The 13,184-nt window shown below is 42.7% G+C and overlaps 1 long non-coding RNA gene across 1 annotated transcript; it reads left to right on the top strand.

Moving 5' to 3' along the window:
• The first annotated feature begins 8,858 nt into the window (after positions 1-8,858).
• Positions 8,859-11,801, top strand: LOC140214135 (uncharacterized). Its single transcript, XR_011891082.1, has 2 exons — positions 8,859-8,920; positions 9,641-11,801. It is a non-coding gene; the product is annotated as an uncharacterized lncRNA (long non-coding RNA).
• The last annotated feature ends 1,383 nt before the right edge of the window (positions 11,802-13,184 follow it).

The raw sequence follows: 13,184 nt of genomic DNA, 5'->3' as shown, positions 1-13,184 counted from the left end.
GAATGTTTGCAACCTCAGAACGCCCCAATACTAACAGGCGCCGAATGCTTCGAGCTCATATTCCTGCGTCCGGTAGATTACCAAATGGCAAAGCTTAGCAACTGCAATTTAAGAAGTGAGACACCACAAAAATAGAATGGGGAAAAACATTCGAACGGTACTCGACGTCGGCAATCTGGTGCCGCCCATGGCCGGTAGTGCCTGGGTCCTTACACAAACGCCGGCTGGAATCCGCAGCTTTTCTAATGCTCGTTTCGTCTTGCGCTGATGCCGCCGATTTGTGTTCTCGTAAAACACAGCTGAACACACACACAAAAATAAAGTGCTTACATCCCTGAAGGTAAGGTTGCGGACCGTCGCCTTCCGCTGTAAGAACGCCATTTGCAAACAGAGGGGACGGATGTTGTCAAGCAAACCCAACTTCCGGTAAGCTTACTCAAAAAACAAAAAAAAAAGTTACTCCGCGGATTTTACGTGCCGCACCAGTATTCGGTTATAATGCGCACCCGTAGTGGAGGTCCCCAGATTAACGCATGGCAAACACGAGCGTTCTTGCATACCGCCCCCACCGGGGAGCAGCGTCCGCAACCGGGATCGAACCCGAGACCTTACGCCCAGCAGCGCAGCGAAATCACCACTGCGCTAACGCCACGGTTTAAATGACACGTGAAACATCACGCATATGAAACGTGAAACCTCGCGTTTCATATGCTGGGAATAGCATTCCTGAAGACATTTCGGTTGGGGTGAACTAGTAAAGACCCGCCGTGGTTGCTCAGTGGCTATGGTGTTAGGCTGCTGAGCAGAAGGTCGCGGGATCGAATCCCGGCCACGGCGGCCGCATTTCGATGGGGGCGAAATGCAAAAACACCCGTGTACTTAGATTTAGGTGCACGTTAAAGAACCCCAGGTCGTCGAAATTTCCGAAGTCCTCCACTACGGCGTGCCTCAGAATCAGAAAGTGGTTTTGGCACGTAAGACGCCATAATTTTTAATTAGTAAAGCGTATTAATTACTGTCATTATGACGTAGAAGCAAAGAAAGCGCACATAAACGCTCGCAAACGCGCCCCGAGTCCGTATTAAAAACACTATATTGCGCGCAAACAATTTGAGTTTTGTTAGTAAATTAGCCTTTCGCAATAAAATAAAGAAGAAAAAAACATCATTTGTGTGAAAGGTAGCCTATAAGCGAGAAAACACGGAAAAACGAAGGATGAGTGTGGTGCACGAGCCAGCTCGTAGTGACGTCATCACTTTCTGTTGGTATGTGCTTGGGCTTAGTTAATTTTCCATCGGTAATTATGGACTATATCGCATTCCGATGGAGCCAAACAAAGAGTGAACTCGGCATACGTTACGACCTTTTGATGAACCAGAAGGGCTTATATAGCAAAGGGATAATTTGAAATTTGTGACGTCACACTCATGTATGGCCTGACGGTGCGAAATCCGAAGTAATATTAAATTAGAATTCCATTTTCTCTTCTAATAATTCAACCTATCACCGCGAAATTGAATCAAATATAGTTTCTAACCAATGCTTTACTCGTCTAAACTCATTTTAATGTTTGTCTTTAGCGTGCCTTTAAACAAAGGTAGTTACAGTACGTCAGACAGACGGTATCATCAAAACGCCAGAGGGCGTGTCTGTATATACAAAAAATTAGGTTTCATTAAAATAACACTTTTTAATAAAGTACACCGTGTGAAATTAGAAGACATATAGTGAAAGACGTTTATTAATTGAAAAAAAAAACCTACATATATTAGAAGAGAAGCTCGCAGGTTTTTTTAGGATTCGAACCACGGTCCTGCGAAATACCAACGAGAGACGCTCGCGCGGCACCATGCTGATATATACGAGCGCTTTCTTTTTGCTTAAAAAAATAATCCGCAGGCTTAGCCGTAACCGGCCTTTCAAAGGTTTCGTAGTGGATGTATTTTCACAGCATATTCAACATGCAAGGTAATCTTTTTGCATTCGGAACCCAGTGCAATGCGGTCAAGATTCGAACCTAGGACCTTCTGGTACCGCAGGGGAACGGCGTAGCCACTGCACTACCGAGGCCGATGAAAGAAGCCGTGCTCCTTTAGGCTTCTTTGCGACTTTTTACGGTTGGCTTAGGCGCTGCTACGCCGCAAGGAGTAATTAGAAGGGAGGCTCTCAATTTCTATTTCTTTCTTTTTTTTTTTTTTTCATGCTCGTTTCTGGCCTTACAGTTACCATGCCGAAGCTTTTTCTTTCGTAGTGCTTAGCGCGGTAGATGTACTCACCCGAGTATGACACCACAGAGAAATAAATTCAACAAACGCGGACGCTCCCATAGAGCCAAGCGGACGAATCGACTGTAGCGCGCTAAGCTACCGGCTATAATACCTGAACCACAGTTCCGGTTTCGGTTTTGGGCGAACGCATTTTCAATGCTAGCAGGTACGCCTCACAACGGCTGCGCTCTAGCACACTTTAGCTGCGCTGATCGTCGCGGCATTTTTTCTTTTCGCTATTTCTCGCGATGTTACGAACCAAGTAAGCCCCTGTTCCCCCAAGTTAAGCTTTATCGCCTGATCCTTTACGGTAGTTGAAGTGAACCACTTGCGCTAATAACGTTAAAACAAACAACGAGTCATTTCGTGTTTTATTAATCTACACTCCACAAAGTTCCACTAGGAAATGAACTTTTGATAATTTAGATCTCGAGCCAATAAAATACATATTGCAAACGTCTCTTAGTGTTTATCGTAACTAAAGTAGGGAATCTCGCATAAAATTCGGATCTCACAGAAGGTGTTAACATAACTGAAAAAGTACTACTTTTAACCAATATTTTCTGCTTCCTGAAGTGATCGGTGTTTGTTTTTTGATTTGAACGATTCCTGTGTAATTCTTCTATAACATTGTAGACGTGCTTATCGTCTGAAGAGCCTCACCGCAAAGCCTGTGCTGACCCATGCTCTCTCAGGGATACAGAAGACAGTGCCATCCTTTCCCTTCTTCATAAAGAACTGCTTCTCTCTCTCTCTCTCTCTCTCTGCAACATATTCTTTTTCTCTTTTTCTTCGCTATTGGGCGACATGCTTTTGTATCTCCTCGTAATTAACTCCTATTTCAGAATTCTCTGTATAATTGAACTGACAGTTTCGCAGATGTATTTCTGTACCCGTACTAGCCTTTGGCCATGGGACCGCACATATGTTGTGTACTACCTTCTCAAGTGAAGCGATGCACAATAAGAAACTTGTTGTAAAGTGACGTCAGCCGCAATCAGACTGCCTTGCAAGCGCTGACGGCACGTGCGTTTATCGTTTGATATCCTTCCCTTGTTCTTCCTTTCCCCTTTCCCCCTCTCTGTTTCGTATATATACGCTCCTAGACGGAAGCAATAAAGATTCATGTTCCAACCTTCGAACGGCGTGCTGTCGTATACGGTAAGACACGGCACGCGTGTCGTAACTATGTAACAGAACTCATAGCTATATCGTCGCTTCTTGACTAGCTGCTGCAGCGAGATAAAAGCGGTTCCACTGACGTTGGCAAAATGCATAAAACATTCCTATCTGCAAAGTGGTTCGTTCAAAAGTTAGCACCCTTATATCCGTTTATTGAATAGTGCAGACATGAATTTTTGCGAGCAATGCATCTATATATTGCCTCAACGACAGAAATTCACCTGGAGTACACACTCATCCAACACGTCAACTGTAGCGACCCCGCGAATTAATCCATGCGGCGAACGCGGGCAGCTTCTCCACGCTCGATACGCGGTCTGAGTGCTTAGTTGGCGTCGCATGCACTCTAAAAACTAGGAAGGGTATCGCAGGAGTGAAGCTGCCGGTTCACTCTTCAAAGCGTCGTTTTACTCTCGCAAAATGTCGAGGAGAGTGAAATGCATTGTTCACTCTGTCACCAAGGAGAGAGTGAAATGTGCTTTTCACTCTCCCCTTCAGAGAGAGAGAGTGAAAAGACTCTTGCGACAATAGAAAAGAGAGACTCTTGCGGCAATAGAAAACAAAACGTAGCGTAATCTTCTGCTTCAACTGTAGGTGGCTGGCCCCGAACATGGCAATGTATCATTCGTGCACGCTGAGCAAAGAACACATCGTTTTGCTTCTAAGAGAACAGGCCGCCGCAGTTCAAAGGAACGCGTAGCGAGCGCTCTACTTTTTCACTCGGAGTGGCTCCACCGCGCGCGCGCGCGCTCAAGATCGCGGAACAACACAACACCGGAGAAAGTAGTTCCATCCAGCGAGCAAAGGCCAGCCGAGGGAGATCGTGTGGCAGCCATCTCGCGTCGCCACGAAAACACGACAGTCGTTCGTCGTGCCTTGGATATAACAACAAATCCTCCACGGTAAGTGAATTCTGACTTAGGTGCACATTCTCCGTATATGTCATGCTATCGCCAGGAAGTTGTCGCTGCGCTTAGCCGACGCGATTGACAAAGGACTAGGCGTACGCGCTGTCTCTTGATCTCAATCGAAAAAGCCAGTCGTCGCGATAACTGCATGTGATTTTATCACTTTGCCGTTGTCAGTAAGAGCTTTAAAAATCGCAAACGCTGCCAGAACTATGGTATGTTCAATAAGACGCCAGGCGAGAGGACGCTTAAAATGGTTAGTTCACCAGCCCGTGATTCCGAGCCTATGCGGAGCGTGATTAGCGTGCGTTTTGCGTGTTTGAATTTATTCAGTTTGGCAGTCTACTATGTACGGAACGCTGTTGAACTAAGGAATCACATAACAGAAGCCGTCATTTTGCTGGCAGCATGCTTTTTTTTTATAAATAAACCGCGCGCTTGACGGTGTCTCGCGCAGGGGGAATCTGCGACCACTGAAGTTACGTGCAGCACCAGTGCTAGTTAGAAACTTTGCCGCAGGCATTCAGCTGCATGCTGCAAGAGGTCAGTTGGGCGCGTTATCTTGAACTTACTGAAAACGCATGAGGAATCCATGTTTTATGATGAAAAAAGTATAAACCCCATATAAGCGATCTTGCGCGCGGCAGCTACAAGCGACGCGACGGAGATGGCTGTCGCGTTCGCTCGTCGCCTACAAGTCGTACTCCGTGCGAGCGACGATTTTGAGCGACGCCTCCCCGGTGTTGCCGGCATGAGGGCTGCAGTCACGCGTGACGGGTGCTTTAGTAATTTACGTTGATGTATTTTACTATAAAAAGTAGCATAAAATATTTCCGGAGGTCTTGCAGTACGTTCTTATCCTTGCACGTATAAAAATTGAATCATTTGCTCGTTCCGCGCGACAATCGGTAGTATTTGAGCGATGTATGTACATCCAGTTCCGGCTTCGCGCTATTGGCTAGTCGCTCATAGCACTTCTGGGCGACGAGCGACGATTTCTAGATTTCCAGAACCGAGCCATCTGTTCAAGCGACAGCCCGTTTTGTCGCTCGTCGCCGTCGCGCACTAAATCGCTCTCACAGTGTTTATCCCTAAGACTGAACTGTTTTTGCTCATGTTGAAATGGTGTGATTATAGGTCTGGTTTTGTCTCCTGTTGCGGTTTTCGTGCACGGTGCGAAACTGAAAGGATGCTTATGTCTACGAACTCGGTGAATTGTCGAGCAGCTAGTTACGCATCGGCATCGAATATAACGGCTGCTGTGTGGAATTACAATTGCAGGGGCGCTTTGCATACGCTTATTGTTTTGGACATACCTGTGCATTTGCTAATATGAGTTGGCGTGTCAGAGTTATGTCATATGAACAGCTAAATCAGCCTTGCTCTGGGTGTTACAAGCGTAATGTGTGCATTTTGCTATAGCATGGCAGATTATGATGTGTTTATCGCTTGAATATCTTTAGTAGAGAAATAAAATATCAAAATAAAATGTTGCTTTAATTCCGTGTTACCATTCTGTCGTACACAGAACAATAGGATGGTGTAATAAACTAATAACTGCGGTTTAACTGCAACTTTTACATGCCTACAAGAATCTAAAATGCTAGATTTCAAACTGCAGCAGTAGTCGGGTCTGTCAAAAATGAACTCCACTGCGCACCTCATGCATGAAAATAAGTTCATGCCTTTTAGTAAGCTTAGATGCAGGCCGCAGTGAACTTGTTAGTATTGAAATGTGGGTAAGCTTGCCATAACAAGCCTTGTTGCCCTTTTTTATAGGCACATCCATATATCCATTGAGCTGAAGGACAATATTTTCATCCCTACTGAGCATCATGTTTGCAGCTATAATCCTCAAATTATGGCTTCAGCAGTGGCACAACCAGGCATGGTGCGGGGGGGTGGGGGGGCACACTGGGCACGTGCTTAGGATGTGTCACAAGTGGTGTTTGCGATACACCAGACTCATGACAGACCTATGACGTCTGAAAATGACCAATATTCTATTCATTAGCAGGAGTATTCTAATATTCATGAAAAACAAGGATGAACTGTGGTTTGTTTTTTTGCTTAAATCTAAAAATTGAAGTTAGTTTAGCAGTTGACTGTTGCAGTCATTTGGATGTTTTGCATGCATTTCACTAGGAAGACTAAGAGCTAAGACTTTTTTATTGCCATTGTCTTGACTGTCTTGATGTTGTTTTGCACCATGTCCTTGTGTTGACTTTTGCATACGATATTTTTCAGGCACCCGCTTTATATAACGCAAGAAGGCAGCTGCAAGGACACGAGGATGTGAAAGAGCCAGTGCAGCGCGACTTCACGTAGTGCAGAGGAGCCAATGCCGAAAAATCAAAATACATTGGCATGTTATTTGGACAAGAAAACTAGTATGTGGGTATATTGGGTGTACCATTTGACCAAATGTCAACAAAATCAAGATGCAGTATGTTACACGAAGATGAAAATTCTCACGTGCTCCAGGCAGTCATCTTAACATGGTATATTTATGTAATGTCTCTGATTGGAAAGTCAAATCAAGTATGCTCTCTGGAGACAAACACATAGCAGCAAGTGTCATTGAAAAGTTAAAAATGTGTTTTAAGAAAGCTGATTAGTTCTGAGAAGTGACTGCTTTTTGTCTTGCCTCTCAACAGATATATCCATGTGATAAAAAAATAGTGGTACAATGAAATTGCATATTTGCTTAGCGACATGATACATACTTGCAATGAGCACGGTGCCTGTGTTTACTATAAAAAGCAACAGCCCATGCTTGGTTAGGTTAGGCCCACTACAACATGCAGGCATGGGTGATTGGCGCTTTTTTTATTTCTGTGTCGTGAGGTTTATTGACGTGCGTATAGGTGCAGTCGCACGCAGTATGGCTAGTACAAAAAAGGGGGGGGGGGGGGGCAGATATATGTAGCTCACTGTACACGACACAGGGCAAAGGAAATCCGTGTTCAGTAACTATGTTAAATGCCATGTACGTAAATTTTACAACGCTACTCGTTTGAAGCGCGCACAGGTGCATATTGAAAAAAAGTTTCCAGGGTAGATAATTTAGTTCCTAATTTACACTAATTTTGCTCTAACCACGAGACATAATAATTTGAATATACTGCACGGAAAAACCTAGAGCGAATTAAATTGTGTCAGCTTCGTGTGTATACATATAGTCTTTCCTATGCATTAGGTTTTTTGCGTAATGCATTAACAGTTGACAGCCTATCTTATGATGTGTACTCTGTTTACATTACAGTTGTTTATTAGTTTACTCGTTTGTTTTGCGACTGATGAAATGCCGGCATATATATATTTTCAACATTTGACATAACCCTGTATGTTTTGCAGGGACAACCCAGGACGTGCATTTCTCAGCACCCAGTCAGCTGCCAAAAGTGACTCAAACACAGGCCACCAGTAAGTGGACATCAGTTGCAATTTCACATTATGCAGTTGGCGGCTGCCTTGTACGGAGGCTTTTTTTTTTAATGAGATGGTGATGTCGTTCTAATGTACATTTTGACCACAAAGGTGCGATCATGTCTCACAGAGGCATATATGGTTGCTATTCTCTGCGAGGGACGTGTTCTCGTGTTCGTGAAGCATTTGTGTTTGGCAGTATTGTCGCCCAATGAGTCAGATATAAACACTAACTCGCCACTGCCGGCAAGTAGTTGCGAGAAACGCATTATGATGCTGTAAAGTTATTTCATTAATTCGAAGGAAAGTTTTGCAGCAGGAAAAAAGGTTGCTATTCCAGGTAAACATGTCTTTTTCTCACAGGTTATTTAGCCAAACTGTGGATGCATGAAATTCGTGACTTATGAATAGATTTTAATTTATTCTTTAGTAATGCTTCTAAAAGAGACTAGAAATAGCATGTGACTACCTCTGCAATCAGCAGACCATACATTTACAGTCATAAGTGGCAGTTCCATGCAGTCTCGCACTTTATATAACCTTTCCTTTCAGCAACATTGGAACTGGTGGCTGCATTTTCAGAAGGAGAAGTGCACTTGACACTGTATATGTATGTGTGAATTCGGTTTTCTTTGTATGTGTCGGCTCACTGACAAACAGTGCAAAAATCTGTTGTACCATGAGCCTGACGACGCCTTCTGCTGCTAGAAATGCGGCACTTCGTATTTTATAGTACTGCATGACATTTAAATCAAAGCTACCACATAAAATTATCGAGAAAACTAACCGCTGTTATAGCTGTTTTCCTCAAAGAACGCTTGTCCTTTATGGGCTGTGTTAATCTGAGCTCTCCACCGATGTTTCAGTAGTATTATCCCTTAGTGAGTGAGAGATTGGGGGCAATTAATCGTGTTAGTGTTTAAGTGGTGTCCTAATTATGTGCATTTGTTCCAACAAAGTTGTCTAGATTACTTTATTGTGTAGTGTAAAGCTTATGAAACCATCAGCAACTACTGAGTTGCTAACACGCATATGGATTTGTCACTATACAGGTGGAACTCGGCTGTACCCACTGCAGTGCTGCGGAAATTGCCTTCACCAGCGGCTTTGCAACAGCTGTTTCGCAGCATGTCGGTATGTGTTAATTTATAATTATGTTGGGATGGGCTAGTATTATGGACCACTGCTACTCTGTATTGTGACAGATCCATATGATAAGGGATGTAATGGGCACAGCGAAAACCTTTGAATTTTTTACTATGGTACATAAACAGGCTCTCCTTTTCGTCACTGGAGCAGGAGAGAAGGGCATGCAGGCACTCCTGAATGTACATATATTTCAAAACATGAGAGAGACATATACACACACACACACACAATTAAACTAAAGGCAGGGACGTTCCATCTTTCATCATTGTGGTGCTCCGGCAGTGCTACGCACTCTGGCATTTGGCTTTGTCGATCGTGACGGCATTCTGATTTCGATACGCGTGTTTACTTGAAATGTTCAAAAAATGTCGAGAAGTGGTTTAGGGGCCCTTTAAGCCACCCTGAGCATTTATTCCTTCAGATATATCAAAACATACTTTAGTGATGATGCATAATAAAGTGATCTAGTCTGGCTCCTCAGTGTCTCAAAATTTTTGGTTTCGAGAGACATGTTTCCCGTGCCTCTTGAATATCTTCTGATGAGGCTTTACTGTAATATACACAAACAATTGTGTAACTCCTCCTGCAAGTATTATTCATTAGCCCGGTCACTTATGTGCAAAGCTTGTGGTTAAGTCTTGATGTCCGTACTTTTTAGAGCTATGTTTATTAATTCATGCTGTTCTTATTGGTTCTTCGATGCAGGAGACAATGCCTACGGAATTATTGGCCCTGATCATGAGAGCCTCAAGGGGCAAACAACATCTCTGTTGCAGAAGTGAGCCCGATACCACTTGGAAGTTACCATGACAGATGACATGGCAGCAATAGATACAGAGACTGCCATGTCTACTGCAGCTGCAACAGTGTACGAGGCAAGCAGCAGCGCGTCAGCATCAGCAGCAGTGTCAGAAGGAACCACACCAGGCCTGGTAGAGCAACATGTGTTCTATCACTGACTTTTTTTGTAGTGGATACAACTCATTTGCTCAACATACAAAAGCTTTTCACCACGACTGTGAGCCAGTGTTATTGTGCAGCAAGTGCAAGACTAAGTTAGGTGTTATAACACAGTACAAGCATCACTTTAATATATGCAAATGCAGACATATTACAGTTGTTGCCTCCCCAGCCCGCCCACATAGTGACAACAATGTGGAACACATGGTGGGACACACCTCTCCCCCATTACAAGATAGTAGAGACTGTCAGTGTTGTTGCTAGATTGACTGGTCTTTGTAGGCAACTAGAAGGACAACACAGGTGTCATAAGATTGTTGTTGACGTTGTTGTTGAAGAGGTAAAAAAGAAGTTTGATGCAGCTGAAGTGCCAACTGATATTGAGCAAATCAAAAGCAACCACCTGAGAAAGCAACACTATCGAAATTTGGGTATCTGTGCCGCCAACTCTGGTAAGAATGGCATAGGACAGAAGTGTGATGAAAATCACACAGACACTGCTGTTGCATCACTGGCCACAGTGAGCAGCGACTTGTAGGGCAAGAGAGTCAACTGAAACTAACATTATGATATAGTGTCATGCTCCCATGTGACCACTTTTCATGTTATTTTGCAAGATACAGCTCAACCTCCAGAAACGAGACTGCAACTTGTCTGTAAAAAAGCTTTCACAAAAAATTATTCATAACACTATTAACATAGCAGTATCTTTTTTTTGTGTCGGTTCGAGGTTCCCGGCTGTCCATTAATGCAAAAATTGAGGAAAAAAAGAACATGTGTCGTACTTACACCTTTTTAACAAGTACGAGGGGGACAGAACTTTTCTAGTCATGCATCTTCATCATACTATCAAGTTTTTAAATGCCTTTTATAATTATTATCACCAGTTATATCTGAGTGCATTGTATGCATGTAGCAGGTGTAAAATCAGGTCAGTTGGATCAGATGCCTTATCTGCAAGCGAGCCCTATATTCAAGAAATTTGAATTAAAATAGTTACGTTAGAGACGCAGTCTTTCAGCACTTTATTGCCTGTGGTTTAAGCATTGCTCAATACTTTTGTGGGTGGCAATTTCAACTGGCACAGCACTGCACTTTGCCACAGTCACATTTGTCTTCAAAGCGGTGTTTACCATTTGTGTTGGTCTGTTTGTGTATGCATAGAGCAAGTTTTTAATTTATATTTTTCTGCATTCTTGTGCTTGCACTAAGCTTGTATAAGGCAGTTACAAAATGTGCGTCACTATAACGAACTGTTCTGTTGAGCTTACACTTGCAAATAATCGTGTTCAGATGGCCGCACTTCTATGCGGGTGCACTGCTAGCTTTGTGTATGTTCTCATGTTTGTATAAAGCTTATATAAGCTAGTTAGAAAATGTATGTCACTAAGCATTGTGATATTCTTTAAAGAACTGCTTGGTTGGTTTTACACTTGTGAATTAGTATTGAGGCAGTGGTATTCCCATGTATGCCCACTGCTAGCTTTCTGTGTCCTCGCGTGTTTGTATTAAGTTTCTACAAGGGAGTTACAGCATGTACGTCACTAAGCACTGTGATATTTTTTAAAGAACTGCTTTGTTGGTTTTACACCTGTGAGTAATAGTACTCAGGTGGCACTAGTCATGTGTAGGTACACAGGGACCATTTGTATACATTATGCTCATGTAAAGCAGTTACAAAGTGTATGTCACTAATTACTGTGATATTTGTTGAATTGCTGTGATGGTTTTACACATGTGAATAATAGTGGTCAGGACACAGTACTTGCAGTGTATAGTTGAATTTATACACTGCCAAGACATGGGCTGTATACGTACCAAAAGAAATGTATGTCATTATATTGTTGTGATTATTACTGTTTGGATTTTATTAAACTGTAATAAAATTGTTTCTTGTATCTATTGAGGTATGGCAATTTGTCATGCAACCAAACTGAGGACCTGAACTTGTGCATACAAATAAACAGCTAATTTAAGAGTATACTGCTCATATTCTGCTAAACCAGTTTAACAAATCTTGTACTACAATGCTGGAAAAATGACAGAGCTGACTCGGATGTACAGAAAAAGTTCTGCACTGGCTGAAGGACTGCCCCACACTGGAGTTCGTAATGTTGCGTTTATTGGAGTAGAACAGAAAGTGCACTTCTATTAAAAATGCGACAGTCGGTGCAGAAACATAAGGCAGACGAGCGGATGTGGCACATTTTTTTGAGGGCCCTCCATGCCTACTACTGCATTTCTAGTCTTCCTGTGCTCTGCGTATAAGCCCCTGTTCAGCCAAGCTTTTTACTCCATGACAGTTGTTCTACTGGGTTCGTAGCAATATTGAAGAAAAAAATTCAATGGTTTTCAAGGACTTTCGAGGCCCCGACACAGTAACTTCAAGGACCTCGTGCAATGTGTGTAGTAGTTTGGACAGGCAATAATTTGTTCAAGAACACCGTTAACTTTAATGCAAACAAAAGAAAACAAATCACATTTCAGTGATTTCAAACATTTGAAAGACTGCTAATTTGCCTTTCACCGCCCACCACTAAACGCACACAAGGAAGCATTTCAAGAAAGCGCTCAAAGTTTTTCTGCAATAGCACAATTAACTACTTGGACCTGCAACATTTGCAGTTTTTGAATACTGTTTGGTTTGACAGTGTATGTGATGTCATCTGTTGCCTCAGCTTTTTTCACCATCAAATAAGCAATAGTCATTTCTAATTTCTTTTTATTGTGTCTGTCGCTCTCAATTTACTCTTCGAATGCCTCAACTGTTGAGCTTCCTGCTTCTGCTCCTCCAAGCACATTTGTCGCCGGTTCCATGTGCATAAAACTGGTATCTGCAGCTCCTTTGTAATTTCAACTTTAAGGATGTCGCTTTCCTTCTATTACCTCCAGAGACAATTTTCTGTGACATGCGAAAGAGTGTCACAGAAGGGAAAAAAAGCGCTTGGCAATGTCTGCTAAGTCTAGCCAAGTGTACAAGTTTAAGGACTTTCCAATACTTCTAAAAATTCAAGGGTTTTCAATGCCTTGAAAATGGCATTTTAGAAATAAAGGATTTTCAAGGATCGCTACAAACCCTGGATTCTAGCACCTAAATAATTTTACAAGCTTATTTTGGCATGGAGTTAGGAAATTCATGCTTTCTAGCTAACGCTGCACTATCTCTGTACAGTAAAGCCACGAGAGCGCAACTATTCTGGAGTAAAGAAAAATACTGAAAGCTTTTAATACCACTCTTCTTTTTTTCTATGGAGCTTCGTATTGCCTAGTTAAGTTTACGAATGTGCCT

Source organism: Dermacentor andersoni, chromosome 11 (assembly GCF_023375885.2).
Source record: "Dermacentor andersoni chromosome 11, qqDerAnde1_hic_scaffold, whole genome shotgun sequence".
Classification (NCBI taxonomy): Eukaryota; Metazoa; Arthropoda; class Arachnida; order Ixodida; family Ixodidae; genus Dermacentor; species Dermacentor andersoni.
This window is presented reverse-complemented; position numbering and strand designations above follow the sequence as displayed.